We start from the raw sequence: 9,236 nt of genomic DNA, 5'->3' as shown, positions 1-9,236 counted from the left end.
GCTCCGGCCAAGAGGAGGTGGAGGGCTCCGGCCAAGAGGAGGTGGAGGGCTCCGGCCAAGAGGAGGTGGAGGGCTCCGGCCAAGAGGAGGTGGAGGGCTCCGGCCAAGAGGAGGTGGAGGGCTCCGGCCAAGAGGAGGTGGAGGGCTGCGGCCAAGAGGAGGTGGAGGGCTCTGGCCAAGAGGAGGTGAAGTGCTTTGGCCAAGATGAGGTGAAGTGCTTTGGCCAAGATGAGGTGGAGGGCTCCGGCCAAGAGGAGGTGGAGGGCTCCGGCCAAGAAGAGGTGGAGGGCTCCGGCCAAGAAGAGGTGGAGGGCTCCGGCCAAGAGGAGGTGGAGGTGTAGGGCTCCGGCCAAGAGGAGGTGAAGGGCTCCGGCCAAGAGCAGGAGGTGGAGGGCATCCGGCCTAGATGAGGAGGTGGAGGGCTCTGGCCACGAGGAGGTGGTGGAGGGCTCTGGCCAAGAGGAGGTGGTGGAGGGCTCCGGCCAAGAGGAGATGGAGGAGGAGGGCTCCGGCCAAGAGGAGATGGAGGAGGAGGGCTCCGGCAAAGAGGAGGTGGAGGTCTCTGACCAAGAAGTGGAGGTGGAGGGCCAGGGGAATCCGACTGTTTAATTAAAACAAAGCATCGCGAAATCCCGTGGCGGGTGTTGACGCGATGTGATTTCTGCCCAGTGCTCTGAATGTCAAAGTGAAGAAATTCAATGAAGCGCGGGTAAACGGCGGGGGTAACTATGACTCTCTTAACGGCTGATATGAATGGTGTCAGTTGGTCATAGTGACCTGAACCTCCTCGTGGTCCCGCTGGAAACATACGGATTTGGCTGGCCAAATCCGTGTGGCTAATTCAGGTATCTGGTTTGGCAAGTGCTTACGGTCAAATCAGTAAACTGTAGAAAAATCCATTCAAAACAAAACTTTACCATGTGTTCTTTGATGGGACACAACGCCACTAAGGTAGAATGGCTAAAAATACTCCCCGTCAGGTGGCTTAAGGAAACGGCCCCGGATGAAAAATCATTAAGTTTCCTAATTGATTGGGTAGACAGCAGCAAGGCACTCTCGAGCAGTAAAGCAGCAACAGACCGTACTCAAAACATAGACTATCAGGATGGATACGTACCAAACAACACCACCCTCAATGAGATGATCTCAGAATACCCCTGGTATTCAACAACTCAACCATGAGTGAACAACAGAAAGAAAACAGCACTAAAGACAGACTAAAATCGCTACCAGAATGCTATACAGACAAGAGCATCAACAAACCCAAGGAAAAAGCAAAGAATAATCAAATCATACTACAATATCCATGCAACAACCTAAGTTGCCAAACCTGTCAAGAAGGTTTCAACTCATTCAAACAATTCTATCAACATCAGATTATCAAACACAAAACCAATACAATAATATGCCAATGCAACAAATGTGGCAAAACCGGTCCATACCATAATATGGCTTGTCATTACCCGAAATGTCAAGGTAAGGCACCAAAGATTGGAGCTCTCAAGTGCCCATCTTGTGAAATGACCTTCGACTCAAAGATCGGTGTATCCCAGCACATGAGACATGTTCACCCGAACGATAGAAATAAAGTCATCATAGGGATGAAAGCACCAAGTAGGAAAAACCAAGTCTGGTCAGAGGGCGAAACACAATGCCTAAGATCCCTAGAAATCAAACACAAGGGAGAAAGACAAATTAACGCATTAATAGCCATAGAACTTCCAAACAAGACAAACAAACAAATTGCGGACAAAAGAAGAGAGATGAGAAAGACCGAAGCAAAAGAAAAGAAAGAGAAGCGACAAGGTCCACAAAGGAAGAAACAACAACATACCCAGAAAGCGTCAACGAACAACCAACAAGCACCGAAATCGAAGAAAAAAGAGGATGCAGCGTGACGATAAAGTCATCAAGGAAAATCAAAAAGGTGTTCAACAACATCAACGAAGCTGAAAAGTGGTTGGCACAGACAGTTAACACAATCATGAAGGAAAACCAAAGCCTAGATGTTAACCAAGAAATGGAAACGGCAATCATCAAAGTCAACGAATCCTTCGACAAACCAGCTCCAAAAAAGACAAACAAACAAGGATCAGCTAAACCCACCACCCCATCAAACCACAAAGGCAACAGCATCTATGCCAAAAAGAAAGCCGAATTCAATACATATCAAACACTATTCAAAAAAGATAAGAAAAAACTTGCCAGGATAATAACCAACAACGACATCGATGGTAGCTGCTAAATAGAAATCGAAAATATTGAACAGTACTACCGAGAAATCTTCGAGGTCAATCCCTCCAACAAAACCCCAAAATTCAACGGAACAAAATCAGCCATCAACAAGGAAGGTAACAGCAAGCTGATGGCACCCATAACAGTTGAAGAAGTGAAAAAGGCTTTAAAAAGCACTAAATCCACTTCGGCACCGGGCCCCGATAAAATAAAAATCACAGACCTCACATCAATTTTCAATAAAAATAATCAGCTAATGGCGGACATTTTCAACATTTGGTTGAAAACAAGGAAAATTCCAGGCTGTATTAAAAACAATAAAACAATCCTGCTTCCTAAATCAAATGACCCAGAGAAACTGAAGAACATAACCAACTGGAGACCAATAACCATCGGATCAGTTTGGTTACGAACATTCTCCAAAATTCTAACAGACTGACTGAGCTCAACGGTTAATCTTGACGACAGACAGAAAGGCTTTTGCCCAATGCCAGGATGTCAAGAAAACACCGCAATCTTGAACAATATCATCAAGGGAGCCAGGAGGAATAAGGACAATCTGGGAGTTATATTTATCGACCTGCAGAAGGCATTTGACACCGTATCCCACATACATGTATGGGAAAGCCTCAAAAGACACAATATTTGCAAAGACTTCATTGGAATTATAAAAGAATGTTATAATGGAGCAACCACCACAATTAAAAACACAACCAAAGAGGCGCATGCGCGAAGGCTAAGGGAATGGATGCGTGAGTGAAGAGCTCCTTCCCCCTCGCCAGATTAGAAGCAATTAAAGTGCACTCAAACTAGCGTGAGTGAACATTACAGAAAGGGACTAATTCACGATAAGAACATACAGAGATGCAAGCCAAAACAAAAGCGGGCAAAACCAAGGCAGTTCTCACTACCTACTTCAATAAAACTGACCCGGCCCGCACCCACAGAATGGGACCCTCACCACCGCATGTCAGCTCTGAGTCTGAGGATGATCCGCCTACGGAACAATCGGAACCCCGGTCCACGGAAGCTATGACACGCAGGATCATGAGAGAGTTCTGCGATGAACTAAATCACACATGCATTCTGAACTCTCTGATCTTCGCAGAGACATTGCTGGAATTGGCGCCAGAACCGACGAAATAGAGACCCGGCTAGACTCAACGATAAAGGCGGTCCGCAAAACTGAAAAAGTGACCACAAACTTGCAGGCACAAATAAATGAACTCGTGCTTAAACAAGAAGATGCTGAAAATCGCGACCGGCGCAACAACATCAGGGTGAGAGGAGTCCCTGAGGAGATCACTGATCCTGAGGAGTTCCTCACAAAATGGCTGACAAGCCTGTTCCCGGATAGGCCTGAGGCAGATCTCCATCTTGACAGATGCCACAGGGCCCTCAGGTCCAAGCCCCAGCCGAACGACCCCCCAAGAGACATCATCGCACGGCTGCACTTTTTTAGAATTAAAGAAGCAGTCTGCCAAATCGCACGCGCAAAGGGGTCTGTGGAGTTTGAGGGGATCAAACTCCTGATATTCCAGGACCTTTCACCAACTACTCTACTTAAGCGCAAAGCCATTGCTCCGGTCACCAGACTCCTCCGAGACAAGGGGATCAGGTACCGTTGGGTATTCCCCTTGGGTCTCCAGGTCCTAAAGAATGGGGCTGCACACACACTACGCACTCCTGAAGACCGCTTTCTACTGAAGCTGGGCCTGAAGGAACAAACCACGCACCTGCAAGTCACAGAAGCAGCCTCCCCGGAGCCGGTCTGGAGCCGAGTGACTCGCCAACGCAGCAAGTCACGGGACATGGCTCTTAATTGATGTCCGGCAAAAGCCAGTTAAGCCTTAAAGCGGCAAGACCACTGGACTGTTCGTTTGTCCATCTACGTTGTCTATAAAGTTGGGACATTCAAAGGTTTGGTCTGAGACGGCGGCCATCTTGCTACTCCCGCGGACGCGCCCTGCACTCGGAAGTGGCCAGCAGCCATCTTGAAGGGTTCAAGCGGCACTGCAGAGGAGGGAGACCCAGACGGAGGGGGGCCCCCTCCACTCCCTACAGGGGACACATTAAAGAGTCCTGATATATGCGGCTGACACGGCTGGCGGCCGCTTCTTCCCCCACATCCATGCTCAATTCACCCCTCGTTGTGGGTAGCTGAACCTGCGGCGTCACGTAGGCGCCATCACAGAGGACTCCCCATTAGTCCCCAGGGGAAAGTGCACACTCATGGGCATATATATACCAAACACCCGAAAGGGTGTGGGGGAGGGAGGGGTGGGTCAGTGTGTATCGGAGAGGGCCAAGCGGGGTGGGGGCGACGGGGCAAGGGGTATGACCGCCATTACATAGAAAGAGAGACACAGGTCGCTCCCGCCCCCTACCTCCTGTATTTTATACATAAGGTGTGATATCTGAGGGAGACAGGTAAAGGAGGGGCTGTGAGCTAAAAGTGCTAACTATTGATCTCTCCATTATCAATGGCCTTTTTAGCATTGCAATAACATTGATCCCACATTTGGGACCTCCCTAGTATAAATCCCCCCCTGTGAGGAGCTGCTCTCCTGGCAAGTGGCTGTCCCTTTAATCCAGACATCCACCGTCGCGTCCGCCCGGCTGTTCTCTGGTTTACCTTGTCCCCAAAATCAACAGCTCAAAAGGTCCGTGATTACACATATCACTGTTACGAAAAAAAAAAAAAATGTTATACAAAGTTCACACTAGTTATTTTATCTACAAAAGTCGAGGGGGAGTCTTCTCCCTTCCCTGGCTATCGTCATGAAGCCGACATGGCATGTCCTATCTTATTCTAGGACACGCCACAAAGTCCTCTGGGAGGAGTATGCCCCAATCATCAGGGGCAACGGCACAGGCTGTGCAGATAATTGCTGGCAATTTGCCCTCCCGAAGGCAAGAGACCCACAAGGGTCTTTGACCCTCATTGGTTCTCCACTGTTGTTTATGTTGTTAATGTTTTTTGTTTCCTTCCCTCTCCCTCCCCTCCCCACCGGATTGCCGCGACATCTGACCGAAATCATTGACCGTCTCAGCAACGCACTCACTCCAAAGACACTGGATGTGCAGGTACAACACTCCACCACTCTGTATAACACACAGATCCCACTTACACTAGCCCTCCAAAACATCTTGCCATGGGGTTGACTATATTATCTCACAATGTAAAAGGCCTCAATAGCCCAAACAAAAGAAAGGTAGCCTGCACTGACTATCAAAGAAGGCAGGCGGATATTATCCTAATCCAAGAAACACACTTTAGCTCTAAGAACACACCAAAATACCTGGACAAACACTTCCGACAATTTTATACCTCCTCTTCTACTACAAAAAAACAAGGAGTAGCCATCATCTTTCACAATAAATGCCCTTTCCATCTAGAGAAAACCCTCAAAGATAAGGAAGGCAGATACCTAATCCTAGTAGGCACTCTAAATAATCAACCACTTACATTGGCAACATTGTATGCCCCCAATAACCAGGAGCCACAATTCTTTACGACCTTTTTCAACAAACTGCATACAATTGCCAAAGGTCCCATAATAGTAGCAGGAGACTTTAACCTAGCTCTAAATCCCAATCTCGATAGATCACACCAAACTCAGCGTTACCCAAAGGCTATCCCAAAGGCCCTACGTAGGGGTTTAGCAAAAAACCAACTGTTAGACATATGGCGGGAACAACACCCCCATGACAGGGATTATACCTTCTTCTCCCATCCGCATTCAACTTATAGCAGAATCGATTACTTCTTTATCTCTAGCAGACTGGTTCCGCAGATCTCCCATACTGGGATCCATGATATTTCATGGTCAGATCATGCGCCTATAGAGCTACGGTGCACCCAGCTAATTCTGGACAGACCTAGAGCAAACTGGAAACTTAATGAAGCCCTATTAAAAAACCCTTTCACCGCCCAATTAGTAGCCAACGAAATAGATCAATTTCTCCAATTGAACCACGGTTCAGTAGACTCTTATCTATCCCTATGGGAGGCTCATAAAGCCACGCTCAGGGGCATACTAATTAGTATAGCGTCTAGAAAGAAAAGAGAATGTGAATACAAATTAAATTCACTACAATCTAAATTGAAAACCCTAGAGGACAAACATAAACAATCCAATAACCCCAACCTACTCAAACCAATAAGAGATGCCAAAATAGAACTAAATCTTCTATTAACATCCCAGGCGGATATTTCCCTGAATTGGTCAAAGAGGAAATTTTTCGATAAAGCAAATAAGCCAGATACTATGCTCGCCAACAAACTGAGACACAGACCCCCTAATTATAGTATACAAGCCATTAAAAGATCCTCAGGCTCTATCTCTGGCAATCCATCTGTAATTGTAGATGAATTCAAGTCATTCTATGAAAAATTATATAATGGGGATAAAATAGTACATAACCAGAATAGCGAACGATCTCGTGAGTCATTTTTCTCGAGCTCAAAGCTGCCAAAGCTGACGGAAGAGGAGAGAGGGCGACTGAGTCTTGATTTTACCATGGAAGAGCTAGATCTAGTTATAGACAACCTTAAGACCTCGAAGGCCCCGGGGCCAGATGGCTTCTCGGGCCTCTATTATAAGAAATTCAGCAAAATTTTGGCCCCATACCTGCTCAAAATATTTAACGCGGTTTTAGCAGGTCAACCCTTCCCCGAAAACATGCTCCAAGCGTCAATCTCTGTAATTCATAAATCTGGCAAAGACCCATTAGATTGTAAAAGCTACAGACCTATCTCGCTTATCAACACGGATATCAAAATCTATGCTAAATTGATTGCCAATAGATTAAGTCAGATCCTACCTAGACTAATACACCCAGATCAAGTCGGCTTCATTAAGGATAGACAAGCGGGAGATAATATCCGACGAATCATTGATCTGCTAGAAATTGCCAAATCACAATAAGTTAAAATTATGGTGTTAAGTCTAGATGCAGAAAAGGCCTTTGATAGGATCAACTGGGCATACCTAAAAGCTACACTTGGAGCATTTGGTTTCGAGAACAAATTAATATCAGCTATTATGGCGCTGTACACTGGTCCGACAGCCAAAGTGATGCACCAAGGCTACCCCTCGGACATATTTAAGATCAAGAGTTGCACGAGACAGGGTTGCCCCCTCTCGCCCTTACTCTTTGCCATGTGCATGGAGCCTTTAGCGGCACATGTGAGAGAGAACCCGGATATTTCCGGTCTCAAAGTAGATAACCAATCCCACAAAATGGCCCTCTATGCTGATGATGTGCTAATGGTCTTGTCAAAACCACTCACCTCCCTCCCTAACCTCTTCAGCCTATTAGATAAGTTCAACAAAATTTCAGGATTTAAAATAAACCAGTCAAAGTCAGAGGCCCTGAACGTCACCATTCCAAAACCAGAAGAAAAACTGATCTCTTTAAACTTCAACTTTCGCTGGCAGCCTAAGGCGATCTAATACTTAGGGGTATTTGTTACAAGTGAATATAAATCAATTTATAAAGCAAATTATCCCAAATTAATTAAAACACTGAAGGAGGATATAAGAAAGTGGGCGAAATTCAATATCTCTTGGATTGGAAAAATATATAGCATAAAAATGAATATTCTCCCACGCATCTTATACTTATTCCAAACCCTCCCAGTGCCGTTAAATTTGAAGGAAATTAGAGATCTACAATCCGCCATTTTTACATTTATATGGGGGGGCAAAAAACCTAGAATATCTAATCAGACCCTAATGAAACACCCAACAGAAGGGGGCTTAGCAGTACCTTGCTTAATTTCATACTATCGAGCGGCCCAATTATGTCAACTCTCCCAATGGCAAACAAACCCTGATTTGAAGCGATGGGTCGCATTGGAAAGCAAAGCTTGTTCCCCATTGGAAATAGGCAACCTATTATGGACCCCAAAAATACCAAGAAAATCCGCTATACAGCAGCCGCTATCCTCAATGACCAATTCATTAGCAATCTGGGATGTTACCAAATTTAGATGCGGACTTACGTCCAAACGAACCCTGATGACACCCCTATGGGGTAACCCACACTTTGCTCCGGGTATGCCTAGCGCTAACTTTCAAATTTGGAAACAACATAATATTCTGAGACTACAAGATCTGGTGGTAGACAACAAACTCTTATCATTTGCACAAATTAGAGAAGAGAAAAATATCCCACATTCAGAATTTTATAGATACCTCCAGATCAGAGCCTTCTACAATAATTCAACCCCATACCCACCTTTGACAACATTCGAGAAGCTCTGTCTGAATGAGACTAATACGAAGGGACTCACATCGCAGATGTATAGAGAAGTGATCGGTTCTGGAATTAAAGTCACCCACAAACTAGGTTACATGCTAAAATGGGAAACAGACTTAGGGGAGACCCTAGATTTAGATGAGTGGACCCAAATAGCAACAGCAGCTGCTAAGAGCTCGATTTGCACAACATTAAAGGAGAACGCATATAAGGTCCTAATGAGGTGGTACCTCACCCCGCTTAGACTATCCAAATTTGTAAACGGTAGTTCTCCACTCTGTCGAGACAGTGTGGAGAAACCGCTGATCTGTTACATATGCTGTGGTCCTGCCCCCGGTTGACTCCATTATGGAAAAAAAATCAATAATTGGCTTCAAAGGCTTTTAGGCCTCGATATCCCATTTGATCCCGGGCTCTTCCTTCTGGGAAGAGCACGACAGGGCTTCTCAAAAGCAACTCTTAAACTAATAGCTCATTTTGCTACAGCCGTGCGGTGCGAGATTGCAGCATTATGGAAACAAAGTGAAATTCCTGTTATCCCCAAAATTCGAAACAGAATTTGGTTCGTATGCCAGATGGAAAAATTGACAAGTTTAGTCAATGACACTGGCGAAAATTTCCTGGGGTGGAGAGTTTCACCGTTTTGCTTTAATAGTAGCTAGATGCGTTCTCCGGTAATGGAGTAGCTCACTCAGCACCAACAAATTAAACCAGACACCGGTCTCGGAAACGTT

This window comes from Ascaphus truei, unplaced genomic scaffold (assembly GCF_040206685.1).
Source record: "Ascaphus truei isolate aAscTru1 unplaced genomic scaffold, aAscTru1.hap1 HAP1_SCAFFOLD_560, whole genome shotgun sequence".
NCBI classification, from domain to species: domain Eukaryota; kingdom Metazoa; phylum Chordata; class Amphibia; order Anura; family Ascaphidae; genus Ascaphus; species Ascaphus truei.
Note: the sequence above shows the minus strand (reverse complement) of the source record.